This window comes from Acromyrmex echinatior, chromosome 7 (genome assembly GCF_024713525.1).
Source record: "Acromyrmex echinatior isolate Ae372 chromosome 7, ASM2471352v2, whole genome shotgun sequence".
Taxonomy (NCBI): Eukaryota; Metazoa; Arthropoda; class Insecta; order Hymenoptera; family Formicidae; genus Acromyrmex; species Acromyrmex echinatior.
In genome coordinates, this window is record NC_141858.1 from 360792 (window position 1) to 375446 (window position 14655).

Consider the following 14655-nt stretch of genomic DNA (forward strand, 5'->3'; position numbering starts at 1 on the left):
CACCGATCTCTTCTTACAAAAAATATCGTTATCAGTTTCTCTTTCTTAACGCATCGCGACGTGTCACCCGATCTCACGGTTCTTCCTAGATAAATATCATTATCAACGTTTCTGACTTTCTTGAAAGAAAGAACTGTAAGAATGCAGTATGATTTCATCATCTATCCCTCATTGAAGGTGCTTTGTGTAGCAGCCGATACATCGATGATGTGCCACCGATCTTCTAGACAAAAGTCCACGTTATAGTGGACGCATTTTTTAGGGTGAATATTGGGGTGGGGTGTTGGGGTGATGGCGCAACGCATTTTTTTTTTCGACAGTTCGAAACGCACTTTAGGGTGGACGTGGGGTTCACGCGGCGGCGGTGATGGCACTGATGCCTGCGGCGATGGGGTGTTGGGCGGCGGTCCCAATAATACGTGACACCACAACATGGCGATACGTATCATCATATCAGTAAACACTGATAGCGCTGGAACTCATCATATCAGTAAACACCGATAGCGCCGGGACTTCCCGCGCCTCCCCTCCCTTCCCCGCGCCTATCAGTACTCCCCGCGCCTACTCCCCCGCGCCTATGAGTATCCCCCGCACCCCGCGCCCCCTTCAGAGGACCTGAGTTAGAACCGCCACTGTATTAACTACTAGCTTAGAACCTGATCGATTCAGCTCAAAAATCCCTCATAACTCGGCTCGCGTAAAATAGCCACAGCAGTGTCGCTGCGCTTGACTTAGCGCCAAGACACTACCGTGTCTCCAGATATATCATCTCCTGCTGACAACATCCCTCCTGCAAAGAATCGAATAAAAAATAGTTTTGAATTTCACAATAAATTAACTAGAATGACAATTGATACAACAGAAATTATGGTTTTGTTGGATGTAACTTCCTTGTTCATCAAATCTCGCTAGATTCTTAAATAAAATGAATTAAATAAAAGGTGGGACCTCATTAAATGTGCCATGAATATTCCTAAGGATGAATTTATTAATGCAGTTAAATTTGTTTTAACATCTATGTATTTCACGTTTAATGGAATTATTTATAAACATTTGGCATACCTATGGGTTCCCCCTTTTCCTTATTATATCCAATGCGATGGAAGATTTAGAAGAGAGTGTGTTGAATTCTCTTAATTTCCGGATTTCCATTTTTTATGTTGAAGATGTTTTTATGATCGCACCTAAAGATAAAGTTCCTTAAAGGTATTTTAAATTTATTTAATAATTATAATAACATGATAGACTTAAATTCACAATTGAATACGAGGAACATCATTGTTTGAATTTTTTGGATCTATCGGTCATCAATAAAGATAATACAATTATTTTAGACTGGTACCATAAAAAGACGTTCTCGAGCAGGTCATTTTTTTCGAATTATCTTACATGTCACAAGATTGAAACTATATAATATTCTTTCTTGTAGATAGAACGGTCTTATCAAACCCTATACAATAAAAACTTAGAACTAATAATAGAGATTCTTAAGGACAACGACCTTATTGTTTAAGAATGATTTTTAATTATATTAACAGAAGAATTAAAAATTTAACTATTAAAAAATTTGACAATCAATAGTACAAACTCAAATTCCAGAGGCACCGTTAGAGCGGGAAGAAGCTTAATGATTTTCCCATACATAAGATCCATGAAAAAATCTCTAAGTCAATTAACAAATCTATAAATTTGATTGGCTATATTGCTTAAACAAACTTAATAAATTCATCAAAGTTCATAAAGACAAAAATCTATATGAAAAAAATAACGTAGTGTATAAATTAAATTGCAATAATTGTGATGCCTTTTACGTTGGGCAAACGAAGAGACAGCTACAGATTAGAATCAAAGAACATCGCAATAATATAAAATTAGACCAGACACTCAGTAGATAATCACGAAACATATTACTGAAACAAATCATAATTTTAATTGAGAAAATATTGATATACTTGATTTTGAAAAAAATTTTCACAAAAGAAATATCTCTGAAATGATTCACATAAAAGAACAAAAAAAACAATTCAAATTTAATGAAAGATTACCAAATTATTGATATAAGATTGGCATAAGATATATATATATATATCTTAGTTTAACATACTTGACGATATACATGAATATAAATTGTCACAGTTTTGAATAGAACTTGTATTACACTCGATTTTATTGACTTTTATTTGTTTAACCTATATATTACATCAGTCAATTTTCAATTGAATAACAGTCAACGTCTAAATTTTATGTATCTTGTCTGAATTTCATTTAAGTATTTTAATACAGTATTTTACAATATATACATTACGGTATTTTATATACATTACGATATTTTATATACATACGCGAGTTAAGATTTGATATTATATTTCATATTTTTACTGTTCTTACTATTCATAATTTCTTCTCGTTCTACAAAATATTATAAAATATTTGTATCAAATAAATTCTCAAATCTGATTCAAGTCTGTGACAAACTGGATTTTCGATTTCAACCGAGAAATTTGGCAAAATTTATTTTTATCCATGGACATGTTAACTATCATTGACCGAAATATTAGGGGTACAAATAAGTTCGTGCGATTTTGAAAGAGATGGCGTAACTACTGTTTCATTCCACCGTTCCGTATTTCTAAGTATGCGTTGGATAGCTGTCATTAGTAGGTATTAAGTTCAGTATGTGTCATTTGTTCGAATTGTAAACAACAATATTTTTACTTCGTCAAATATGTCGAACTTTGTACCAAATAAAGTGTTTTTGCGGGGAGTTTTACTGCATTACTTCAATATGAAGAAAAGTGCTGCCGAAAGTCATCGTATTTTAGTGGAAGTTTATGGGGACCATGCTCTATCTGAGCGAACGTGTCAGAAGTGGTTTGCACGGTTTAAGAGTGGTGACTTTGACTTGGAAGACCAAGAGCGTGCCGGATGTCCAAGAAAGTTTGAAGACGAATTAGAGGCATTACTCGATGAAGATCCATGTCAAACGCAAGAAGAGCTTGCATTATCATTGGAAGTGACTCTGATTACATTGTAACCGGTTTTTTACAATAAAGCCTCAAATTTCGAGAAAAAACCGCACGAACTTATTTGTACCCCAATATTTTATTTTTTATTTTTTTATTTTATCGTTTTAACACACATTGACGTTCGTTTCCTTTTTTTTTTTATATAAATCGATATATCGCCACTAGTATTATAAGTATTTCATATATTCGTTATGTTTTGTCGGTTTGCTATTATAATACTTCGTAAGGTTTTGTAAGCCGAAACGTTTGAATTATATATCAGTTTTATTGTATCTTATGTTAATTGATTAATTTTATATTTTCGAATATTACATTGTATTTTTGTATCTTGTGTTAATTTATTTAAAGTCATTCTATTTATTAACTCGAAATAAGCCACGACTCTGTTTAATTTGCATAGCAATCATATGAGCCTTATACTCTAATTATTATTACACATTTTGTGTTCATATGATATTACAATAACATAAAACATAAACTTATTAACTTTAACTAACTTTCTTTTGAAAAAAAGAAACATAAATAGAAGACAATAATAAATTTATTAGTATAATGTGAATACACAATTAGCAAGAAACAATACAAAAAGAAGTTTATATCGATCAAAGTTCGATCTTGAATGTTTTAAATAATTGCATGTGAATTTATATATCATGTTTGTATGGGGTTCGACTCCCGACCAAGGTAATATTTTTCGCAATCAATTTATTTATAGATTTTCAATACATTAAAATCTAATCTTCTTAAAATCTATGATGCCAATTGAATATCAAATTATTAAATTGCTAACCAAAATTAATTAATTTGTGATATTAGTTCAGTTGCGTTTCTAAGTCCTCAAAATCATTCGGCGCGCAATTTGAGAGACTATAAACGTAGTATATAAATTCACATGAAATTTTTTAAAACGCTCAAGATTCAGCTTTGACTGATACAGACGTTGCTTCTTACTTATTATAAATAGAAGATTTCGTTAATTACATGTCTTGTTTTAGTCTTAATTTACATATCTGGGTCCAAGTCATCTACAATGTCTTTGACTAGCTCTGTAATTATCAAATCTCAATAGAAAGTATTTCTTTTTTATGGAAGGCTGGAATGTATAAAATCGAAATATCAAAATATAAAAAATTTTAGTAAAAATTGAAAAAGTCATGTCAAAACATACTAAAGAACAACCTGTAAAAAGAGTGCAATAATCAGTTTCTTTTTTCAAAAATCATATCTTTATGATAAAAAAAGATACAGGTAAAGATAAGTGAAAAAAAACGTGAACTTTAAGAAAAAAAATACGTTATATTGATTCATTTCAAAAAGTATAATTATTTGCGCGACTAAAGTGGGGGCATTTTTATGCATGATCGGAAAAATAATATCGGAGGTATGTTGGGTATTTTGTTTTTTTAAACAAAATGTAATGAAAATATTTTATATTAAATATATAATGATTTCGATTACATTATTTATTTACTTGCGATTTTATAATTCCGAAAAAATAGAGTGATCGTTTCACCAAGATGGCTTTCTTGCAAAAATGCTTTTTTAACGATAAATATATGTTTTAATTATAAGAAGATAACATTTATACTTAAACGAATTTTCATTTTCGGTAAAAATCTAACGAATTTACATTTGACGAATTTAACCGAACCAAACTTTTATTGCATCATAATTAACATCAAGACACCAACGAAGAAATTGCATCACGGCAATCGATAGAGAAATGTTCCAAGTTTTTTTACCTCTTTACTTCAATTCTGCAATATAAACGTACAAAAATAGCGGCCGGAACTAAATTTTCACCCTTGGTCCAAATATAGTTGAGGGTTAATAAACATCTCTGTTTATTTTATTTGTACATGATCTTGGAAAAGGATTCGTGGCTTCAGTAACGTGAGAGTCGTAAAAGGCTGCGATTTGAACTCACGCGGCGGTAACGGCATTAACGTAACCATCAGGAGGTCAATGACTGTGGAAAATCGATCAAAACCTTACCTGCACAACAGTGAGTCTGTACAATTGCACCGATTTGCTCAGTTGTTGATGGAATATTCACATTCTATATATGCGATGCAAAGTAATAAATGCTTTGATCTCTCTTTCCGATCGGCACTATTAAAAATATATTACCAATTTTTTGTCTCTAAATTAAAGAGATTTAGAACACTGAAAAATAGCTGTTTTTTTTGCGAATTTTTATGAATAAACCATGAAGCCGATCTTTCCAAAACTGTAATGATTTGTTGTATATTTGAAGAATACAAAATAATTTTTTAATAAATAAATAATGACTGTAATAAAAAGTTATTTATTAATCAATAACGTGTTTCATCACCGAAGTTGTAAATTGGCGCGCAATTTGGAACCTTATAATTCTTGTATAAAACAAGAAGACAAAAAAAATTTTTTTAATTAGATAACATTTTCATCCTCGATGAATTAAAAAAAAATAGAAGAAAAGTATCAACTTGTAAGAATTGTGGAACTTTGAAAAGGAATGATTTTGAATAAAAAATTTCGATTTATTTATGCAGAAATAATTGTTTATATTGATTTTTTAGTAAAAGTTTTTTGTTTATCTAGGATGGTTGACAATTATCTAAAAAATTTTACAAAAAGTCGATTGGTCGAATAGTTTTTAAGTAATATTATTACAATAGTTTAATAAGTCCGGAAAACCAATTTGGCGCACAATTTGAATGATTACAAATATGGTATATATATGAATGTACATTTATGTATATAGTATATATATATATATATAATATATATAGTATATATTAGGTGTTGGAATTAATTCGTAGCGTTTTACAAGTGATGGGAAGTACTTTCATTAATGTATTTTTTAATGCTCATGTGAAATAAATAACATTCTTTCATTAAAAACGCTACGAATTAATTCCAACACCTAATATATATATATATATATATATATATATATATATATAATATACAGGATGTTTGGAAAATAATAAATCTTTCGCATAGGGGCAGAATGGATTAAACTAAAAGAAAAATCCTCTACTATTTTATAATTTTCGCAGTAGTTAACAAAATATTAATTGCTAAAAATTGCCGAAAATTGGTCTGTAATTATTTTTTATCAAATACTATTAACTTTACAGAAAAATTGCAAGAGACAAAAATTGTTTTCTTTTCATAGAAATTTACGAATTTTTTCAGAATTTTTTATTAACTTTTTAGTGCATTTTCTTATTTTTAGCAACATGAGAAAAAATTAATTAAAAAATTCTAAAAAAATTCTTAGAGTTCTATAAGAAGAAAATAAACAATTTTTATCTCTTGTAGTTTTTCTGAAAGTTGATAGTATTTAAGTAAAAAATTATTGAAAACCAATTTTCGGTAATTTTTAGCAATTAATATCTTTTTAATTATTGCAAAAATTGCAAAATGGAGGACTTTTCTTCTTAGTTTAATCCATTCTGCCCCTATGAGTAAGATTTATCATTATTTTCCAAACACTCTATATATGTATGTATTTATATGCCTATACAGCAGGATGTGTCATAAGTTTTTGTCAAGCACTTTTATGTAGATAGAGCAGATTAAACTGAATCGAAAAATTTTTAATAATTAATACTTCGTTAACCATTGCGAAAATTGCAAAATGGTAGAGGATTTTTCGACTTGAATTATTTAAGCATTATTAAGGATCCAGTTTCGACCGTTATATGCATTTAATTTCTTTATCGATTGTATTTTTGAACGCCAAATTCGAAAAAGTGGTTTTGAGAAAAATGGGTTTAAAGTTTTCGGTATTGAAAAATAGTGTTTTTTGGCAACTTACCGATAATCTGCTATTCCAAACCCATACATCAAACCTTCCGTTTCCTCATAAAATTCATTTCATCGTGTTACAATCTACGAGATGTGCGAGCCTCTTTCATGCTGCTTAATCGGCGCTGTTTCTGTCCCGTAACTCGCTGCTCGTCGTAATGTTGGCGAATATTTTACAATGTTGGCCAATATTTATTTCCAGTAACTGCATTATCTTTATAACGCCAGAGCCTTTATTGAAGACATATGCAGTAACGAAGGCGGCGATAATTTTTGCGCCAGATAAGTGATAAGTTTTAGAGCGAGGCGCCAAATAGTGGAATTAAAACGCTCGTTTAAGTTTTGTGTGTGCCTTCTTTGAAAATAAATATCTGCTGAGATCAATAATACTATGCTAAAGACCGAGAAACGCAGCACAATGGGCATTTCCAGTTCTAGTAGTTTCATAAAGCTAGTAGAACCAAATTAGTAGAATCAAATCGGACTTGGAATTTTTAGTATTTATTTTGTATTAAATTGCATCATTACTGATAATTTTGTACCGTGTGCCATTAAAAAAAAATCGTGGCGCCACTAACTTAATATTAAAATGGTTGTATCGCAAAATGACTTTCCTTAAGATTTGTTTGAATCTTTTACTATTTGGAAATAATGATATGCTTTATACATACGTAATACATATCATTTTGAGGAGGGGGGGGAGGGTAACCAGGCATCAAAAGATAATTGCATTTGAAGTTAATACTTTTAACATGCTAGATAAGTTCTCTGTGCCAGAAGGAGCGACAGTACATTTTTAATTATAGCGTAAAAACGGTATTTAGAAATTCACTCAAAAATTAAAGGACTATAGATAAATATAATATGAATCTCCTAAATCGAAGAAAATAAGGAATAACCAGGCAAATATTAATTATAAAACTTTAGAAAGTTGCTTTATTACTTCACTAATATCTACTTCGCTTATCAACTCATTACCGGCGCATAGTGGGGAAATAAAAATTACTGTTGGGAAATAAAAATTATTGTTCAAAAATTGCGTTCTGCAGTAATGTTTGAACAGTAATTTTTTTTCACCACCGAACAGTGTCCTTATGCGCTGGCGCTTTGGACGATTGCCCTTCCACAATTCGCTCCTATGCGATACAACCATCTTAAGCTGGCAGAATCAATTCAAAATAAAAGAAAAATAATATCAGAAATCAATATGACTGAATTTGTACTAATTTGTACATATTATTGAAAGTAAAAGTTAGTATTTTTTACATTTTTTTCTTCTTAAAATGACTTTATTAGTATATATTGAGTTGGAGAAAAAGTTCTGCGGAATTTTGTTAGCTCACAAAATTATGTACAGAATATATGTGTTGCGAAATTTTCGACTATCTGACGTAAAAGCTTTTTCTTAGAAAAATTCACTTTTAAAAAATATTTCTACGACTTTTTGTTACCAAGTTACACGCGGATTACATGAAAGAGAATTCTGATTTTGATTACTCATAACTCCGTTAAAAATTATCGTACTGAATTTGTAAAACAAATTCTTAAAGCTGAAACGTTGCTCTATCAAATGTGTGGTGTACTTGCCAATTTTTTAAATAGAATATAAATTCTATTTCTTGAGTTAAAAATGTGATATTACTGTCCTATTTTCCATTGTGCAACGGTTATATAAAGCTAATGTTATTAGGTGTTGGAATTAATTCGTAGCGTTTTTTAATGAAAGAATGTTATTTATTTCACATGAGCATTAAAAAATACATTAATGAAAGTACTTCCCATCACTTGTAAAACGCTACGAATTAATTCCAACACCTAATATTTTCTATAGTAATCTGCCCTGATTAACAGTGCATTGATTGGATGGATAGATTCGTTAATTAGATGGTGGGACCTATTTCTTGTTTTCTAATTGGTTAAGGGTGGAAAAGGACATTGATCGGAATCTGTAGCGTGTGAAAGTGTCATCCTTAATTTTATGATCTTAAAAAATTTATGAGAAAAGCGCACGTGTATTACATCGAGGAAGCGCACGTGTAGCGTCGGCACGGCACCACCCAAGATTTACCCCTGAACGTTGTGTGTCACGTAGATTTTATGATCACGGACTCGTGAGAATTGTCGACTTGACAGTTAAAAATTTTGGCGCCGGTCTTACGCTTTCAATGACATATTTATCATTTTAACCGCAGTACCCGAGATGCACAGACTCGGTGTCCTTTTGATCCCGCCACTCATGCACGTACATCGATTTTTAGTTTATCTTGGAGCAACATTTACGAGGAGATACTTCATTTTAATTTTTAATGTGGGAAAAGAAAATTTTTAGTCTTTTCTAGGCTATAACATCCAACTTGTTCGTTATTCGCAACTGTCTCTTTATTTCAACGAATTCTCCACGAAAGAAAAGAGTCGTGGGAGTCCGTTGGACGTAACATTAGTAATATCACATTTTTAACTCAAATTTCTATATATTTATTTTACATTTGAAAAATTAGCATGATACTATTCGATAGAGCAACATTTTACCTTTAAGAATTAGTTTTTTTAATTGCAGTACAATGATTTTTAATAGAGTTTTATGAGCTATTAAATTCAGAATGCTTCTTTTTATTTAACTCGCAAATAATTCAAGAATAAAAAGTCGTATAAACATTTTTTTTTTTAAATGATTTTGTAAGGAAAACTCCAAACTTTCACGATATAGATAGTTGAAATTTTGTTTTGATACTTGACAGACTCTCAAAGTGAGAAGAAAAATTTCCCTTTTTTTTTTAGCTCATAGTTTTCTATATAGAAAAATTACAAAACTCATATAAATTCAAAAAATAAAACCATTCGAAAGTAGAGATTTCAAGTTTTAAAACTCTTTTTTTTTAAATTTAAATTTTGATCATTTTTAACAAAGATATTGTATTTATATATAAATTTGAGCTAACAAAATACCGCAGAACTTTTCCTCCAATCCAATATTTACAATCTATGAGGCATTCCACGTTAAACCGGGCATCTTTAAAACATCATTTTATTTTTTTTAAATTTGCTATCATATTCTACAAATAAAAATATGAGAGACGTTTCGCGAGAAAAAGGAGAGATTTTTTGAAGTTATTGATGTAAAATGACAAAAGACAAACTAAATTTGGGCTAATGAGAGTCAGCACAAAAAAAAATTTTTACAAATAAATTTGTTAATCCATACGAAGTTGATACCATCTTTATTTGAAATCTTGAAAAATCTTGAATGTTTTGATTCCCTTTGGAATCTTCATCAACAATCTTTTTTATCTATACTATAATAGATTTCGCGAATGGTCAAGATGGAGTCATTTGCTTGTCAAAACTGTAGTGTAATCTGTTTAAATTCATATACTTAAGGTATTTAAATTCAACCAATAAATTAACGAGTAATTCACCCACACGATCGCCAAATCTCATCATAAAACTTTGGATGATATATTAATATTCACAACTAATCTCATTTTATGATACATTTTATGTAGATTAGTTTGAACTTCGTCCAAACCATCCGGAATTACGAGTATGTCTAACGTTCAAATTGACAAAGGTCGGATCGATGGAAAACAATAAGTCATAATAAATATAAAATATAAAGACAGTACATTCGTATTAAGTTGCTGATTTTAACATATATAACGTATGTAACATATTTAACATATGTAATGTCATAGATATAACAAATATAAGAAAATATACAGAAAATTATTATAATAGTTTGAAATATAATTTAATACAAGAGTTAAAGCGTTAAAAAGAATCTAGAATAATTAATCAAAATTTAACACGTCACATTAACATTATACGTAAAATTATGTAGTAATTTATAATCATTCATTGTAAAAGTTACACATATAATTTAATACAAGAATTGATTAAAGAATAGTTATAAATATAAATTAATAAATGAATTGGTGAGTCAAAAGGAAAATTTAAACAACAAATCAAAATTTTAAACGTCGCATTAATATTGTGCATAAAATTATGCATTTGTTACATTTTTTTAGACTTATTAATTATTATGTATGCAACAGTTGGAGTTGGAATGTTTTAATCGTTGTGTCGTTTCTAATATATGTTGGCCTTATAATCATTACATTCATGTTAATTTTCAATAATTTTCCATTCTTACAATTATTATTCTGTGCTAAAAATGTAACATACGACAATTAGATTAAATAGACAAATCAATACGGTTGACGGTCTCATATTTGTTATAATTTATGTTATGTCGATATGACCTTTAACAAATATTAGACAGCATCATATTAAATTGTTTCTTCGGATAGATGGTTGGAATTTAAACAAATTTATACTAAATGTTTTTAAGTAATGAGTTAAGTTGAATATATCCAAGTTTCATAATGAGATTCGGCGATCGATTGAGTGAGTTACTTGATACATCAGAGAACTTATATCTTATATACATGTTTTGAAACAGATAACACTACAGCTTTGTCAATCTGAGAGTGACTCCATATCGAACGTTCACGAAATCTAACATAATTTTAAGGAATTTGCTGATGAAGATTCCAAAGAGAAACGTTCAAGATTTTAAGACGAATAAATATAACATTAATATGGATGAATTAACAAGATTATTCGTAAATTATTTATTGCACACTTCGCGCTGACTCTCATCAGCCCATAATATAGTTTGTATTTATTAGTCGATTTTAAGGAGAGAAAGAGTCATTGTACTATGTTTTGTATATATATATATATATATATATATATATATATGTTACATAATTTTACATATAATGTTAATGTGACGTGTTAAATTTTGATTATTCTAGATTCTTGTATTAAATTATATTTCAAACTATTATAATAATTTTCTGTTTTTATATTTATTATATCTATGACATGACATTACGTATGTTAAATATGTTACATACGTTATATATGTTAAAATCAGCAACTTAATACGAATGTACTGTCTTTATATTTTATATTTATTATGCTTTATTTATTATGACTTATTGCTTTCCATCGATCCGATCTTTGTCAATTTGAACGTTTCGTTAGACATATTCGTAATTCCGGATAGTTTGGACGAAGTTCAAATTAATCTACATAAAAAATAAGATCATAAAATGAGATTAGTTGTGAATATTAATATATCATCCAATGTTTTATGATGAGATTTGGCGATCGTGTGGATGAGTTACTCGTTAATTTATTGGTTGAATTTAAATATCTTAAGTATATGAATTTAAACGGATGACACTACAGTTTTGGCAACCTGCAAGTGACTCTACCTTAACTCGTGAAATCTAGTATGGATAAAGAAGATTGCTGATGAAGATTTCAAAGAGAATAAAAATGTTCCAGATTTTTCAAGATTTTAAATAAAGATGATATCAACACTTCAAATGGATTAAAAAATTTATTTGTAAAAATTTATTGCATACCTCCATTCGCGCTGATTCTCATTAGTCCAGATTTAGTTTGTTTTTTTATTATTTTAAGGAGAGAGTCTTTATTTAACATATTTATTTTTAAATGATGCTTGTAAGTTCATAAAAAATTTATAAAAAACGTCATTCATGAAAACATTCCAATTATTATATCGTCGATACCATTAGAAAAAAATGCAAAATTTTCCGAGATTAAAAATCTGATTTTAAACATCTTAAACATCTCTAAATTGTTCTGTGGATGAGTTATTTTTAATTTATCATTTTCATATAAATAAATCATCATTTTTTATTTGTTTACAATTTTTATGAACATTTTTTATTATCAACTCAATAATTTAAAAATTTTGTAAAAATATCATCATATTCCCATTTTAATTATGAAGTAACTCTTCAAAATGGAAATCGAATTGTAGTTATAGTTAAAAAATTTGCTTTCCATTTTGAAATTTTTAGGTTACTTCATAATTGAAATGGGAATATGATGATATTTTTACAAAATTTTTAAATTATTGAGTTGATAATGAAAAATATTCATAAAAATTGTAAACAAATAAAAAATGATTTATTTATATGAAAATAATAAATTAAAAATAATCCATCCACAGAACAATTTAAGATCTTTAAAATTAGACTTTTAATCTCGGAAAATTTTGCATCTTTTTTGTACGGCTAATGGTTTCAACGATATAATAATTTGAATATTCGCATGATCGATGTTTTTTATAAATTTTTGCAACTTACAAGCATCAATAACTTCACAAAAAAATCTCACATTTTTTTCACGAAACGTGTTTTATATTTTTATCTGTAGAATATATTCAAAAAATCTCTAAAAATTTACAACACATAATTTCAACTTTCTAAAATAAATATTGAAACTTTATTTTGGAAAATAATAAAAGGTAGTATAATTTATAATTACTGAAAGACTCATAAATTGGGAAAAAATGGCAATTGATTAAAAAAATTATAATTTTTTATAATAAATGAAATAAAAAAATGACTCTAGGGTTTTGTAGTTTGGATATGAAGTTTTGAAAAAAGAAAAAAAAAACTTAAAACTTCGAATTCTCCAAGAAAAAAAAGAATTATTTGAGTATATGAATATGAGTAATTTTCAACAAGAGACAGATAGGAAAAATAGAGTTAAAATATGCATTTTTTTATTTTGTTAAAATAATAAAAGGTAGTATAATTTATAATTACTGAAAGACTCATAAATTGGGAAAAAATGGCAATTGATTAAAAAAATTATAATTTTTTATAATAAATGAAATAAAAAAATGACTAGAGTTTTGTAGTTTGGATATGAAGTTTGAAAAAAAGAAAAAAAAATTTAAAACTTCGAATTCTCCAAAAAAAAAAATTAATGAAAAAATATATAAAATGTAAGTATACATTTAGATAAATATGTAAAGAAAGGTGTGACTCATCTTTTCAGTTCTATTTTGTCTAAAAAATAAATAATTCTTTTAGAAAATAATTTTTTAAATGAAATTAAATATTCAGACATTAATTTAGAGTGACAATAGAATACTTATAATGATTTTGAAACAATTTTTATTTTTTATAAAAAGCACCTTTTGTATACATACTAACACGGGTCATTAGTGTCTTTTAAACTCTAACTTAAACTGTACGCTACTCACAGGCAGATTGACGACCGAGATCGCCCCGCCGCGCACAGGTCTTCCCCATCACAAACTTTCTTTACAGAGAGATAACAAGTGCCGGATTCATCGAGCGAGGAACTTGCACGAACAGGAATCGCTCAGCCATTAATGATCGAACCTTGTATGATAAAGGTTAAATTAGTAACGCCACTATTTTTGGAAATGACACATAATATAGAATTGTTTTTGGTGGTACAAAATATAGTACAAATTCAATCGTATTGATTTTTGATATTATTTTTCTTTCTTTTTTTTGAATTGATCTTGCCAGCTTAATATTAAACTAGCGCCACGATTTTTTTCGAAATGGCACAGTACAAAATTATCATTAGTGGTACAATTTATTACAAAAGCACTAAAAATTCCAATAAGTCCGATTTGATTTTACTGATTTGGTTCTGCTAGTTTTTTATAAAGTTGACGTTCTCATCACGCACGCTGTACGAGTATACCTGCGCGACGCGTACCTGTTTATTAGGCTATAACTATAAAAGTATTTCGAATTTCGATCTAAAACTTTACGAATATATTTTCTGAGAGTAATACTATTGATTAAAGCAACAAAAAAAATCGAAAATTAAAGTGGAGGGTGTTCTAGAATTGTTTAATTCATATCATGAAAGGCTTAGATTCACAGTTGACTTTGACGATGAAAACAGCATAAATTTTTTAGACGTAAAACTAATGAGACAAGAAGGAAGAATCATCTTCGAT

General features: G+C 28.7%; 1 protein-coding gene across 14 annotated transcripts in view; it reads left to right on the top strand.

The window, feature by feature from the left end:
* LOC105144004 (prominin-like protein) overlaps nucleotides 1–14655 on the top strand; it is a 331794-nt gene that overhangs the window by 115741 nt on the left and 201398 nt on the right. The gene's annotated exons all lie outside the window — the stretch shown is intronic.